Below are 14609 nucleotides of genomic sequence, written 5' to 3' on the forward strand. Positions count from 1 at the left end.
CGGCGTACAAGCAATGTATGCACTGCTTGGATTTTCTAGCCATAAATCAGTTGCATGTTAGGCCTCATTCACATATCCATGAAAAATGGTTCTGGTGTCATCAATGTGTCCATTTTTACCATCAGTGTATCCGTTTTTACCATCAGTGTCCATTTCTACCATCAGGGTGTTATTAGCGTGTCCTTTCTTACCATCAGTGAGTCCATTTTTTTAACATCAGGGTGCTATTATTGTGTCCGTTTTTACCATCAGTGTGTCATCAGTGTTCTCTAAGGATGGATAAAGAAATAGATAAATTACAAAGCTTCCACTATACTTTGCAACGTCAACATCACACAGATGAAATCTGTATGCTGTGCATGATTTTCACAGACCCGTATGTTAGGCGCCAGTATCCTCCTGCTGCATGGGATAGATCCCAAGCCTTGTCTTGTGCAGTGGTCTCCTATTCAAGGCTCAGCTGCTGGGATGACTGCTTAGCACAGACTTCGGTCTCAAGCCCCATTGATTTGGGTGCCCAGGACCACAGACCGGGTCACCGCCGCTGTGACACATTACCCCTGACACCGGCCCGGTACCGAGTACCCCACAGCCCTGGGAGGGCGACCCACACGTGTGCCGCTAATATCACTGCAAGTTTTTTTTTTTTATTTTCCTTTTCGGTTTGATTGACACCGGTGCTCACTGGATATGGTCTGCAGTACTTTCTCTGCACTCTTCAATTAGAAGTGGCTGTGCGCATGCGCTCCTTGTCTGACCCCGTCTCCCTTCCGGAAGTGCTTCAGGAGTGACCGCTTGCGATTCAACACTTGCAGTTCATGATAGCGCTTATCTGGAAGTGAATTGTGATATGGGGCACGGCAGAGCTGACATGGGCCATGATGCCAGATGATTTAATACGTCCTTCACTTGATTGGTCCTGGCTTATTTAAATAGCCCATTGCCCCCTACTTAGCCATGCCCCCCCCGGGAGAAGCCAGCGGTGAAACACATGTTGGGGTGTGGGGAGTCCACTTTGCACTATATTGAGGTATTGATAGTTACCGGTATATGTTAATTTTTCTTTCTACTCTTATATCTTCCTCCTCTGTTGGGTTTATGCCTTTTGGCTGTGGAATATATTCTTGGCAGTGAGAATTACATTTTAGCACAGTGTGCTGCTATTATTTGGGAGATCTTGATATTAGATTGTGATTTATTTCTTTATTTTTTGGATTATATTTATTTATTCTAATTAGTTTCTCTCCCTATGCTTTTTGTACTACACTTGATTGTTGATATCGTTCCCTGCCTAATATTTATCTAATTTTTTTTTTTTAATATATATTTTTACCTCATTGTTATGTAGTCTCTTCTACAATTGAGCATATTGATGTGATTTTTGTGGCTCCCCTTTTGAGGCACTCTGTTGTTTTTAATGTTATTATTGGTTTTTAATTATTATTATTAAAGCTTTAACATTTTATGAATCTCTTCATTTTTTTCCGGAGGTACCAGAATTTGTGCTTCAGAAATGTGCCATGTATACTTAGGGAGAAAAAAGAAAAACAAAGGAAAAGAAACATGCTACACTCAAGGATCACCAAAAATTATTAGAATGATACAAAATTTTATTAATACACGCTGCAACACCAATAAAAACATTTAAAAAGTCAAGCATACCATAGAAAACACATATGAGCTCACAATAGGACTAATGCATCATGTATTGATGAATAATACGGTAATAATTTAGGTATTATTTTCTTTACCCTTAACCTTGTCCAATATAGTTTTTTCTTCACTTATTGATATTCACCAGTAATAGCGTTTAAGCTGTGCTTCCATTCCTCTAGTCTATGTTGTTAGATACTAACATTAGCGATAAATCTTATCTCATTCTTATGATATATGGATATGGTACAATACACAGTTTGACTTATTAAGGTCTTTTAATGCATAGTGATCGATTGAGAATTAATCAATATACCGGTAGGTATTTTATTATCATCATGCACAATATTCCACTTTTTTTTTATTTTTCTTTTAATATCATCATCTTTATATAGCTGCCTAATGTTCAAGGCTAGTCTATCATGTTGTGCCTTCCTAAAACGTTATTTTTATTCATTTGAGGTTTGTTTCCTTTTTTCCTGTTTATTTAATAAGTAGTGCATCTGTATTTTAGTCCTTACGGTGGCACTTTCAATGTGTAGGACTTTTACCTGTAACTTCACTGGCCAGTGTATGCACATGCGCGATCTTGTTGATCACCATGTGCTCAAGTACGAATACCATTACCCTTCTTTTGCTTATATTCTGTGTGCACACTGGCACAATTCTGTTGTCAGGTGTCCCGGGACCAGGGGCTTTTCTCTGTCCCTAACGCTAGGGGCGCCCTAGCTTGCCCTATTCCCCGGATTACTTCTGATGTGAAGATGCCGGGGCCACGTACCTTGCCTTTGCTCCTGGATCCGCCCTCAGTCTGTACCCTTCCCCAGGTAAGAGGGGAGTAGTAATGTACCATAATACACCAACCAGACTAACAAGGTAATACGAACAGGGATAACGAGAAATGCCAAGCATACAAATATACACAGACAACAGAGGGATGCACCGGGCAGTGGAGGATGGGGTTAAACTAATGTAGGAGAAGAAAATAAATTATCACACACTCAAAACCAAGATACAGTCACAGACAAATACAGCAACCGCCTTATCCAATAATAACCATCACCAACAACCTTCGGCTATACAGCAACAGCTACTCTGACAAGGAGTGCCGGCCAGGGCCCAGGTTATATAGGAGATGGGAGTGGCTAACAGTGCACAGCTGAGAGCCTTAACCTCCAGGAACTCTCAACAGAGCAAATTAACCCCTGCACTGCTAAAAGAAACCTGCCCCATTTAATATGAAGGTGAATTGCTTCCAATCATTGCAGGAGTAGGAGAAATCAGACACTGCGGTCTTGTGGCTCCTGTTAGGAGTGGCGGAAGGCACTAAAAAAAAAAAATAATTAAAGTGCCTTCGCCACTCGGGGTCCACCGTACGGCAGGTGATATGACCGCTGCTAGAGAGGCAGAGCACTATGGTATTAATGTGCACGGGGTTAACTGCACCCGGAGTGCACTGAAGCAAGCTCTGTTAAAGACACAGAGCCGCAACCTTAAAGCACACAAAAACGCTGTGTCTGTTTAAGCCACAGAACAACAGCGACACGGTAATGAAGGGTCACAGGAGCAGTCTTAAATGTCAGAACTACTCAGACAAGACCTACCGTGAAAAAGGGGTGCGAGACGTCGCAACTGCGAACGCCCGAGGAACTGCAACCGCAGTGCGTTGTGAACGGAGCCTCAGCGGAGACACCACGATATCGCTGGCGCGATGCAGGACACTAGCTGCTGAGACAGGAATAGCTGGAGCGCACTGGCACTGCTACTGGAGGCTGCCCAATCACACAATCGTATTATCAGAGGGAAGGGGTTTCTTAATAAGTCAGTCACCAGTCCAAGCATCCGTCACCATAGATACAGCAGCAGTATGAAAATACTAGCGTATGGCATAGCGGCCATACGCACTTTTTATAGCGTACGGGACCTGCCAGAAATCTCCAGAGCCCTGAGCTAAGCCAATGGAATCAGGAGCAGGAACTGAGCACCTGACTCCTGAACTCCAATGGGAGCTCATTCCAGGAGCATGCTCAGAAGCTGGCTGAAAGGACAGCCTCTGGAGACAAATGTGAGGATCTGGATCTCTGTATAAGTATGGCAGGACATACACTCACTGGCCACTTTATTAGGTACACCATGCTAGTAAGGGGTTGGACCCCCTTTTGCCTTCAGAACTGCCTCAATTCTTCGTGGCAGAGATTCAACAAGGTGCTGGAAGCATTCCTCAGAGATTTTGGACCATATTGACATGATGGCATCACACAGTTGGCGCAGATTTGTCGGCTGCACATCCCTGATGCGAATCTCCCGTTCCACCACATCCCAAAGATGCTCTATTGGATTGAGATCTGGTGACTGAGGAGGCCATTTGAGTACAGTAAACTCATTGTCATGTTCAAGAAACCAATCTGAGATGATTCGAGCTTTATGACATGGCGCATTATCCTGCTGAAAGTAGCCATCAGATGTTGGGTACATTGTGGTCATAAAGGGATGGACATGGTCAGCAACAATACTCAGGTAGGCTGTGGCGTTGCAACAATGCTCAATTGGTACCAAGGGGCCCAAAGAGTGCCCAGAAAAAATTCCCCACACCATGACACCACCACCACCAGCCTGAACCGTTGATACAAGGCAGGATGGATCCATGCTTTCATGTTGTTTACGCCAAATTCTGACCCTACCATCCGAATGTCGCAGCAGAAATCGTGACTCATCAGACCAGGCAACGTTTTTCCAATCTTCTACTGTCCAATTTCGATGAGCTTGTGCAAATTTTAGCCTCAGTTTCCTGTTCTTAGCTGAGAGGAGTGGTACCCATTGTGGTCTTCTGCTGCTGTAGCCCATCTGCCTCAAAGTTCGACGCACTGTGCGTTCAGAGATGCTCTTCTGCCTACCTTGGTTGTAACGGGTGGCAATTTGAGTCACTGTTGCCTTTCTATCAGCTCGAACCAGTCTGCCCATTCTCCTCTGACCTCTGGCATCAACATGGCATTTCCGGCCACAGAACTGCCGCTCACTGGATTTTTTTTCTTTTTCGGACCATTCTCTGTAAACCCTAGAGATGGTTGTGCGTGAAAATCCCAGTAGATCAGCAGTTTCTGAAATTCTCAGACCAGCCCTTCTGGCACCAACAATCATGCCACGTTCAAAGGCACTCAAATCACCTTTCTTCCCCATACTGATGCTCGGTTTGAACTGCAGGAGATTGTCTTGACCATGTCTACATGCCTAAATGCACTGAGTTGCCGCCATGTGATTGGCTGATTAGAAATTAAGTCTTAACACACAGTTGGACAGGTGTACCTAATAAAGTGGCCAGTGAGTGTAGATTCCTAACAGCTCCTCTCTGTCTCTAAGGCTGGTTTCACATTCGCGCTTTTTAAGCGCACGCACGGCCGGGGGTAGCTCCGCCCCCGAGCCGGCTCTCTGCCCGGCGTGCCCGCCCCTTCCTTGTAGCGCCGCCTCCTAGCGCACAGCGGCGCCTGCGATCGGCGCACCCTATCTTTAGCATAGGGTGCGCAGATCGTGCGCAGGCCGTGTGCTAGTTGCGCTTTGACCTGCGCTGCGCACTTTTGACGGTGCGCCGTGCGCGCCAAAATCAAACTTTTCGGATTTTGGCGCGCACGGCGCACCGTCAAAAGTGCGCAGCGCAGGTCAAAGCGCAACTAGCGCACGGCCTGCGCACGATCTGCGCACCCTATGCTAAAGATAGGGTGCGCCGATCGCAGGCGCCGCTGTGCGCTAGGAGGCGGCGCTACAAGGAAGGGGCGGGCACGCCAGGCAGAGAGCCGGCTCGGGGGCGGAGCTACCCCCGGCCGTGCGTGCGCTTAAAAAGCGCGAATGTGAAACCAGCCTAACACAGTCTAATGAAATTAAAATTGCAAACATCCATCATGCAAGAATAATACATACAATTCCAAAAATAAATGGAGAAAAAAGGATGACTGAAGCAAAAAATAATACAAAAATATTTTTATTGTAAAAAAAAAATAAATTTATATATCCATAAGAATCATATCAAGAAGTGAAAACCACAAATCAAAGAACACTGATCAAGGGACATGCAGTAAATGCCACGGTTATTTTCACACAAAAAAAATGGTAAAATATATACATATATGTCATATTATGACCTACAATAATAATTGGTATGCTAAAATTTCTGCAAAAATAAGAGGTCATAAATGTATATACCAAACCCCACAAGAAATGTTCAAACAACGCTGTTATGAAGTGCAAAGTGCATAAATAGGGTTAACCTTGTGCCAAAAAAAAAAAACTTGCAAAAAATCCCATGTATATAAAACGAATGATAAATCACACACAAAGTTGAAATCCCTGTGAGGTGATTCCAAAAGCGAGCCTAAAATACAATAGTACTCACAATGCGCTCTAAATAATCGTGTGTGCATGGTAGTATATGTAAAAAAAAAAAACAGGGACAAAAAAATGCAGCAAACTGCAATGGTGGTAAGAAATCCCTGTGAGGTGATTTCACAAACACGCATCAAGTGCAATAGTACATGTAATGCGCTCTGAGCAAACACAAGTGTGCATGATAATTTGCTGTGAAAATGCAGAGATAGACAAATGCAGCAACTGCAATAGCGAATAAGGTTGTATACCTGATATGTGGCGTAATGACCGTCCCACCAGAGCCGTGTCCTCACCCCGACAGCGCCGTTTTGCTTAATGCTTCCTCAGTGGAAGCATTTTAATATATTACCAGGCACACGTATGATTATTTAGAGTGCATTATGTGTACTATTGTATTTTAGGCTCGCTTTTGGAATCACCTCACAGGGATTTCAACTGTGTGATTTATCATTCGTTTTATATACATTGGATTTTCTTGCAAGTTTTTTCTTCTTTCTTTCATTTTTTGCACAAGATTAACCCTACTTATGCACTTAGCACTTTATAAAAGCGTTGTTTGAACATTTCTTGTGGGGTTTGGTATATACATTTATGACCTCTTATTTTTGCAGAAATTTTGGCATACCATTTATTATTGTAGGTCATAATATAACATATATGTATATATTTTACCATTTTTTTTGTGTGAAAATAACCGTGGCATTTACTACATGTCCCTTGATCCATGTCCTTTGATTTGTGGTTTTCACTTCTTGATATGATTCTTATGGATATATAAAAAAAATTTTTTTACAATAAAAATATTTTTGTATTTTTTGCTTCAGTCATCCTTTTTTCTCCATTTATTTTTTGAGTTGTGTGTATTATCCTCTCTCTCTGTAAACACTTGACACACACAGGCACCTTTACCTTATTAGATATGCACATGCACTGCCGTTAGGCCGGTTTCACATTTGCGTTAAAGGCCGCAGCGTCGGCCTGCGCACGGCCGCCGCTAAGCCGCGCCTCCGCCGGTAGCTCCGCTGCATGCGTCCCCTATCTTTATCACTGAGGACGCAGGCCGTGTGCAGTATGCATTTGGCAGCGCCTGCGTCCTTTTGACGGTGCGCCGAGCGCAACCAAATTGCAACAGGTTGCGTTTGGCGCTGGTCGGTGCACCGTCAAAAGGACGCAGGCGCCGCCAAGACGCATACTGCGCACGGCCTGCATCCTCAGTGATAAAGATAGGGGACGCATGCAGCGTCATGCGCCCGGAGGCGGAGCTGCCGGCGGAGGCGCGGCGGGGCTTAGCAGCGGCCGTGCGCAGGCCAACGCTGCGCCCTGACACGCAAATGTGAAACTAGCCTAATCCACGATGTCACACGCATGTGCAATTGGAATTCTGCCACATTACCATTGCAACGATCTCCCCACAAGATTTGCTTTTGTGCGCATTCACGATTCACTTCTTGATGCTACACGCATGCAGTACGCTCTACTTCTGGTAAGTTTAACAGCTGAATCTCATAATTGCTTGCTACTTCAAACTGCGATATACACGCTTGATCTATAGGCCCCTGTGGAAGCCACAGAGTATGGCATCAAGTGTTGGGCGTCTTGCCCTGCCATTTCTTTTGACCACCTTCTTAGATCTAGGAAGCTAAGCCCTATATGTTCTTTCTGTGATCAATGTGGGCTATTCCATATGGTTGGCTCATTTACTCATGTGATTTCTAATATGTTTGTTTTTTTTCCATGTATTTGACATGGATTCTTTCATTATATCTTTCTGGGCTATTGCTCAGTCTTTTGCTGTGTCTTTGAGATAGCAGCGATCTTTGCACAAATATGAATTTATCCTTATCTAGTTATTTGCATGGGCAACTGCTTTTCTTTCATTTCAAATCACTATTGCTTACTTTAGGATGCAGATATGAGGTTTATATTCATTTGATTTCATCTGGGAGAAACTAATTTTCATATATAATCTCCTTTTTTTCATTGTAGTATATTGGGCATTTGCTGACACTATATGTAAAGTATTGATTTTTTTTGCTCCATGGTTTATTTCTATTTTCTATTTCAGATTGATATTATTTTTCTAATTTTCTGTGTGGTAATTTGATTGAAAGGGTTATTGCCCTATTGTGGGCTCATGTGTGTTTTCTATGACATGTTCGATTTTTTAAAATGTTTTTGTCTGTGTTGCAGTGTGTTTTAAAAATATTTTGTATCATTATAATACAGGAAAGATATATATCTTTGTACCGTGTTAGCCAGTAGATAGAAAAATATTCAGAATTGAGAGTCCTCAGTGGTTGATACCTTTTAATGGCTAACTGAAAAGATGGTAACACATTGCAAGCTTTCGAGACTACTCAGGTCTCTTCATCAGGCATAGACTAATGCAAAATCTGAAGAGTCACATATTTATGCACAATACAGCACAGAAAAAATGCAATAGATGAGACAAGTGACGTGAAGCAGAAATAATTATGGGAGAGGGAGAAACATAAATATTGGACTCCTTATCCATGAACTGGTCCAATATTTATGTTTCTCCCTCTCCCATAATCATTTCTGCTTTACGTCACTTGTTTCATCCATTGCATTTTTTCTGTGCTGTATTGTGCATACATATGTGACTCTTCAGATTTTGTATTAGTCTATGCCTGATGAAGAGACCTGAGTAGTCTCGAAAGCTTGCAATGTGTTACCATCTTTTCAGTTAGCCATTAAAAGGTATCAACCACTGAGGACTCTCAATTCTGAATATATTTGTATCATTATAATAATTTTTGGTGATCCCTGAGTATAGCATGTTTCTTTTCCTTTGTTTCTTCTCACATGCCATTGTACATGCTTCAGGCTAATACCTGATATATAGTTGGTGGTGCCTTCTTTTTCATTTTTTGCTTCCAATGTATATGTAGGGAAAGACCTGTCACTCAAGGGGAGCAGGGCTGGTAGAAGTCGCAGGAAACCGGCTTATTTGGCTAGTCACCCAAGTTGCATGGTCACCGGGCACCTTTAAATGCCGCAGCTGTCAGGATCCTGACAGCGCCGGCGTACAGCCCTCGCTGAGCAGGGACTCACCAGTGCTGTAGGGGTCCCGGGGATAGTAACAGCTGGAAAGTACAGATGCACAGGACCTGAACGCTGAAGTATTAGCAAGCAGGCACGGGACCTACGGTCATGCGACCACAAGGGGGCGGGGCTTAGCGTCCTGCTTGCTAAGATGGAAGAACAATCAGAGTCGGGCAAACCAGAGATCATACACAATACGGGCGAACGAGGTACAGCAGGGACAAGCAGATAGGAGGTCAGACGAAGCCAAAGTTATACACAAGAGGGCGGTACGGCATAAAAGGGACGAGCAGAGAGCAGTCGAGTCACAAGCAGAGGGTCATACACGAGAGGACGGTACGGTACAAGAGGGTCAGGCAGAACTCGTAACAGGGACAGAACCAGATCACAACCAAACAAGCAACAAGTTATCAGGCACAAGGCACACGTATACAAGAGGTCACTTAACTCAGCCCAGGGCAGGAGTATAACTGACACCGGACCCAGGTCCAGTGAGCATTAAATAGCCTCCCTCTGCCAGACAGAGGCAGAAACAATTAAGCCCCTGTCTGACCAGGACAGGCCAAAGCGAAACCCCGTCCTGGATCATGACAGCAGCATTTCAGAGTAAAACATACTTGGCTGAACTGATGGAGACAGTGTTTGATTCATGTTGCCCATGGTTTGGGCAGTGTAAATCAGCTGCCAGGTTCACTTTAAACAAAGAAGAGGAAAAAAAGCAAACCACTGACAGGGCAAAACTGATACAAGGAAATCCAGCCAAATTCGTCAAGAAATGGGAACCTTCTTTACATTCAGAACCTTAAAACCCACAGTAGTGAACACATACAGAAGAAGACCCCTGTGCAAGAGCAATATATGGGCCCTTTGAAATCCAATAGGTTATCATAATGGACAATTCCACCTGCTTTAGAGGTGTAAGCAGCCCGGCCCACTTGCCTTTTGGGTTGCACAGGTTGCACCAGTGGTAATGTCCACCCTGGAAAACCCATACACGCTTAATACTTTTATCTGAAAATTTTGCTACAATTTTATTCTGGCCAGACAATCCTCAGTGAACTAAATAACCTCGACTTCAGACTTAAACAGTTTACCTGTGCTGATATATTGTAACAAACTATTATGTATGAGAAATTTGTAGTCTTAATTTTAGTTTACTGGATAAACAAACAAACCCTCAGCTCTGAGTAGTATGACTAGATAGTTTTTAGCCATCCAGGTTACGTTCCCACAATGAGTATTTGGTGAGTTTTTGATGTTGCAGATTTTCTGCAGCATTTCTGCATCTATTTTTAGGTAAAAAAAAGAAAAGAAAACGAAACATCTAAATGTGGGAACTCCACAGTATATAGAAAAGGTAACACATTTTAATTATGAATGCCAGCACATACAATTCTTTAACCCCTAGAATTGCTTCATTGTTGTATCCCGGCTGTTTACGTGATGTGGACCTTGGAGAATGAGGAATTAATGGCCTTTTTCGGAACTTTACTTTGGGGTCTATAGTAGAACTTCACAGACAGGCGGCTCGAGCTGCTAGTGCCATCAGGTGTGACTTTGGCAAACCTCTAGTCCAAGAATCTACAAAGAACTGTGTGAATTGCAGTGCCAGCTTCTGCAATGAGTGTTACAAGATCAACCGTGCATGGGGGACCATCAAAGCTCAGCATTAATATGGTGCCCCTAAAACAAGCTTCAACCTTAAAGTGCTCATGTGTCCTGAACACGAGTCAGAGAAGGTGAACATGTATTGTGAAATCTGCAGAAGACTGATTTGTCATTTGTGTAAACTCTCAGGTTCACATGCAAACCACAGAGTGACCACCATGAGTAACGCCTGCAAAACGCTGAAGGAGAAGCTTACAAAGGGTATCGGTTATCTTACCAGCAAAGTGAGTCAAGTGAAGACCCATATAACAGAACTGGAGATATTAATCAGAAGAACTGAGAGCAATGGAGATCGAGCTGTTGAAAAGGCTACCTACAATTTTGATAAACTATTTAATGTTTTGGAAGATAGGTTATGCTGCAATCTATAAAGAGCTCTCAGTCTTCTAGATTAGAGAAACTACAGAGTCAGCTGGAGGAATATCAGGGTCTCCTGGAGAATAATGGTCTGGTGGGATATGCACAAGAAGTCTTGAAGGAATATCAGGGTCTCCTGGATAATAATGGTCTGGTGGGATATGCACAAGAAGTCTTGAAGGAAACTGATCAGTCCTGCTTTGTTGAAACTGAAAAACTACTACAAACCATAATTCAGAAAGCTTCAGAATCTTTGAAAACTTTCCACCAAGCTGCAGATTTCATGTTTGAAGACTATTTGGTTGATATTTCTAAGGAAGAATTATTATTGAATAACTTGTCTTTCTCCAAAGCTCTAGAGGTACCTCAAATCAACATTGATGAGAGCAGAGTATACAACAATGCAAAGATCTGCTGGAATCGGCCTAACGATTCAGGTTTCACTGATGGCTATATTTTGGAGTACCGGAAACTTGATAAAAATCAAGATCTTTCATGGAATGAAATTGAAGCATCAAGTACAAGTAAAGTTGTCTCTGATCTAGACCTAAACAGCTCCTACTGCTTCAGAGTGCAGGGCCTTAGGCGCTCCATGTGCAGCACCCACAGCATAGAAGTCGTCCTCCAGACTCCACCTGCCCCAGAGTTCAGCTTTCTTTTTGATGATAAGTGCGGATTCAACAAGGAGCATCTGATGCTTAACGAATGAAGGAACACAGTGGAAAGTGTCGACGGTCATCCCCCTACTACTCAGAGCTGAACGCGTACAAGTTGGATGTTACATGTGCCTTGATTACATTATTGGCGATGCTGGCATCACTAAGGGCAAGCATTTTTGGGCCTTTCAGTCGAGCCATACTCATACATGGTGAAAGTCGACATTGCATCGGATATCAAGCTGCAAGAATTGCTCCATGACCCTTGTGACATTAGTAGTCCTAGATATGATCAGAATAGTGGTCACAACAGTGGCAGTGAAGCTGTTGCCTTTGACTCATGGCAGCCTTTTACCTTGGCTGCAATAGGCATGAGAAAGTTTTTTATCCCCAAAGCGTCTGTTTCCACTGGTTATGGAGAGCGTGTTCTTCCCTTGCCTGTCCTGGCCTGGCCTGTTATACTCATCTATTTGATTGTATCAGGTTCATGATATACGTTTTGACCAGGACCCAATAAACTAAATTCCTCTCTCATTTCCAGATTCCACTATAATCTCCAGAACAGGTAACATATTGTCTCCCTGGTTTGTTTTTTACATTTTTTTTATTCCTTTTTTATTAATTATTTTTCATTTTTATTTTTTTATTTCTTTCCCCCCTTTTTTTTCCATTGTATTATTATTTTTTCCATTTCATTTTTATATTTTACTACTTTTTCATATACTTTCTTATTTTTGTATTATGATTTTTTATTTTCCCTCCACTCTATAACCTACACTTATTTTTATGAACAAACTGCTGATTTTTGACTGTTTTAGCTATCTTGCCTTTACTACACATGCGCCCCTCCTTTTTCGTTCCACTTTTGACTCCTTTTGCTAATTACAGCCACTCACAAGCTTTTACAGACACAGTGATGCTGTTTCACACAGCGTATGCGCTCCCACTAGTCTCTGAGACAATCTCGGATCCCAGCAGCAGCACTCGGCTTTTTCCGGTGGTCATGCGCAGTTACACCTGGCACATGACTCCGGACTGATCCGGAAGTCTATTCCTGCTGCCTATGTAGGACCACCGGGTCATCATCCCCGTCCCTGCCAACACCCGGAACGCCTCCATTAGCCCCATGCTTCGTGTCCCACAGGTATGATTGGAGTGTACACTCCACTTTTTGCACAAGCTTTCTTTTAAATGGTATATAATTGGCAATTACCATTTCCTATACAGGCACCAGGAGCGCGTCTTTATGCCCATATGTCACATTGTCCACAGGTAACATTATAGATTACTAATTCTTGCAGCGCTGGTTCTTTTAGTGAGTCCATACCTTTTTTACTTATCAATCAGTGTTATTTATTTTAGGTCTAATACAGCATTTATTGCCACACTCTCAGACCCTACTTCACACAGGTAACTGTCTCTATCTACCATGTTCTGTCTTTATGGTCTTTTCTCTTTTTCTGTGTTTTTTTTTTTTTTTTTTTTTTTTTTATCTTTATTTTTTTATATTTTATTTTTTTTTTCATTATTTTCCATTTTTTATTTTTATATTTATTTTTTTATAATTATTTTTGGATTTTTTCATTAATTCATTTTTCTTTCTTTTTTTCTCCCCCATTTTTTCCCTTTTTTCCTTTTCTTTTTTTTCTCCCTTTTTTCTTTTTCTTTTTTTCACTTTTTTCATTATCTTGTTTTTTGTTTTTTTGTTTTTATCTTTTTTTTTTCTTTCTTTTTTCTTCCATTTTATTGTCCTACTTTCACCCTTTCATGGGTCCCTGATCGGTCAAATTATGATTTGTTCTCGTACTTACTATGATTCATTTGTATTTATCATGACATCTTTGACAAGTCTTTAACCGTTTTCTCGTTGAGGGTTTTCAGTATTTGAGGAATGCTTTTATACTTCATTAGTACAATTAATATGACCTTTGCTTGTTGGTCTATCGTTTATCGCAATGTCTAACATGACTAATCACTTATTCTTTCTAGACCTTATTACAAATCGTTTGTTTTATGTATTTCTATACAGATCTTGCTTGAGAAAGGCTAAAAACGTCGAAACGTTGCGCAAGAAAATATCTGTTTATTCCAGGGTCTTTTTTCATTTTTGTTATGTGGTGGTGTTTTGCCTCTTTTGTTTTACTATTGGTGAATAAACCTATCATATGAGTGCCGAAGTTTTTGTGTTATTACTTGGATTTTTTTTCTTCAGAGCACCATATTCTCAATTGCAGTGAGAACCCCCTATATAATTCTACTATGATGCCACCAACATGAAATGTCTGTATGAAAGAGAAGCGGACTGCATTGGAACAATGTATCTCGCGTTTGCCTTGATGGGCGGTGGAGCAATTCGTTTGGAGGTCGTAATTACCAAAGAACACATGGATTATTCTCAAGAAATGTAACAACTAAGCATTTGATTGTCATTCTCTCTAATAAATGTGTAATGCTGTCCTCCATGCTTTGTTTGCATCTCATTCCCATCATGTATGTCATTCCACCATCTGTTGTAACTGAAGGCCACTGGAATAAGCCTTCATATCCGATATATATGTCTGAACGTCTGTCCCTTAAAATGACTCTCCTTGAATTGCTTCTTTTTTTAAGAATGAAATGCTCATAGAGAAAGCCTGAGACCTGCTTCCCCGACCACTCATAGAGAAATCCCTTGAGTCCTGCTACCTGACTACTCATAGAGAAAGTCTCTTCCTCACCAGGGGCGTAACTACTGGTGGCTCATAGGCCCACTGACGCCAGCATAAACTTCAACTGGATGTGCTTCCTTGGACGTTCATCCAGCTGAAGTATATTGGAGCGCACAGGCCCATA

At 42.1% G+C, this 14609-nt stretch overlaps 1 long non-coding RNA gene and 1 pseudogene across 1 annotated transcript in view; both read left to right on the forward strand.

Annotated features, from left to right (window-relative positions):
• The window catches only part of LOC141092317 (uncharacterized), a 97656-nt gene that overhangs the window by 54533 nt on the left and 28514 nt on the right, over positions 1 to 14609 (forward strand). The gene's annotated exons all lie outside the window — the stretch shown is intronic.
• On the forward strand, positions 10470 to 14234 carry LOC141092441 (E3 ubiquitin-protein ligase TRIM36 pseudogene; annotated as a pseudogene).

The sequence above is a fragment of the Dendrobates tinctorius genome, unplaced genomic scaffold, assembly GCF_039654945.1.
Source record: "Dendrobates tinctorius isolate UK_male_01 unplaced genomic scaffold, ASM3965494v1 ptg000059l, whole genome shotgun sequence".
In the NCBI taxonomy this organism is placed as follows: Eukaryota; Metazoa; Chordata; class Amphibia; order Anura; family Dendrobatidae; genus Dendrobates; species Dendrobates tinctorius.